Consider the following 1680-nt stretch of genomic DNA (forward strand, 5'->3'; position numbering starts at 1 on the left):
AAGTATTCAATCAATACAAAATATATTCTAAATATGTAGAAATGTTATTATATTTTTTGTCATGTTGTTGCCAAGAAAATGTAATAAAAAATTTCATGTGTATGAAATAAAAAATGTTCATAGCGTATTAAAACACAGTAAATCTATATGAAAAAAAATCATGTATTTCGAAAAAATGTTCATGCCTTTGATAATAGTTGTTGTCTATGTTAGAATATATATGTTCATGTTATTTTGGGGAAGAATATTAGCATTTTTTTAGGGAAGAATATAAGTTCATGTGTGTGTGTGTTTTTCAAGAATCAGTTCATGCGTGTTAGAATGTGTATTCAAGCAAACCCAAACAAGAAAACCAGCAAATGAGCCTGGGCTAGATCAGCCGATAGGACTTTCCCCACAAGTGTGTCGCCCTGCATTTAAGCCTAGCCCGCTCCCCACATTCGATCCCCCTCCACCCTGCTCCGTTTGACTCAATGGTCTTCAATAAACCAAGAAAGCAAACTGAGCTACCAACCTCCACCGCCACCAACGCCATAGGGACCACCGTGGCCATGGCAAACAACCATCTCCGGGCCGAAGCCGCTGCCCCTCGGTGTCTACTTCAGCCCGACGTGGAAGGAGAGCTTGGGGTTCCTAACGGTGGATCGCCGGCGACAAGGAGATGCCTGACGCCCGGGGGTACATCTTCTTCAACGACCTCTACTGCGTCGACCCACATGTCCTCACACGGGAGTACACGCCGTCTAGCAGCCGCGCAGGTGAACACACATGACACGTGGTAGTTCCTCAGCAAGACCGGGTTCTAGAGCCAGATCGCGGGCGGGGGCATCAGCAAGCGTGCCAACCTCAATGTCACCACCGACGGTTACTGGGTGGTGGAGGAGTTTTACCTCGTGTCGTGTGTGATGCACATGCGGACATATGCCCATCGACTTTTGTTGGGGTTAAGTTAGGCATGCCAAGAAGCATGTGCAAATCAAATGTATTCATTAGTTTCGTCTGGATATGCTTCTTTGGTGGCGGCCTTGACATAATCAATTCATCCGTTTTTGTGTCTCTCAGTTGGTGAGGTTGGAATGCCTATCTCATATATGCACCTGTAGTAAGTCTCCCATTATTTCCTTAAAAAAAGTCTTTATGTCAATAGTTATCCTTTCGATATATATTCTCGGAAAGTGAGAAACACAAGTTTCGAATCGCACTATGGATCTGGTTTGCAATAATTGCCCACGTTGCACTACTAACCATGCCGCTTTGTCCAATTTAGTATGCGTAGATGACCATTTTGTTATTGAACCATCAGATATTTCAGAAACCATAGAGAGGTTTTGAGCCCTGAAAAGTTCGATGGACAAAAAAAGCATGCAGCTTAAGTCATTCAATTCTCTCTAGCACTCATTATGTAAGCCACACCATAATCATATTAACTATCCGATATGAGGTGTAAAGAGGGAATCTCAAACAAACACATTTTTATGAAAATTGTCGCTCACTCATATATGTCTAAAAAAACTTAAATTTTCCTTTACTCTTCTTTGATATTTTATGTGTTAGGTTGTAAGAAAAACGTTATCCACTGTGAAAACTGTCGCTTGTTGTATATGCCTATGAAACACGGAAAATGTTACTCTTGAAATTATGTTGGTTATCCTTTAAAGCTTCGGTGGGTATTGATATTTT

Source organism: Triticum dicoccoides, chromosome 2B, assembly GCF_002162155.2.
Source record: "Triticum dicoccoides isolate Atlit2015 ecotype Zavitan chromosome 2B, WEW_v2.0, whole genome shotgun sequence".
NCBI lineage: Eukaryota > Viridiplantae > Streptophyta > Magnoliopsida > Poales > Poaceae > Triticum > Triticum dicoccoides.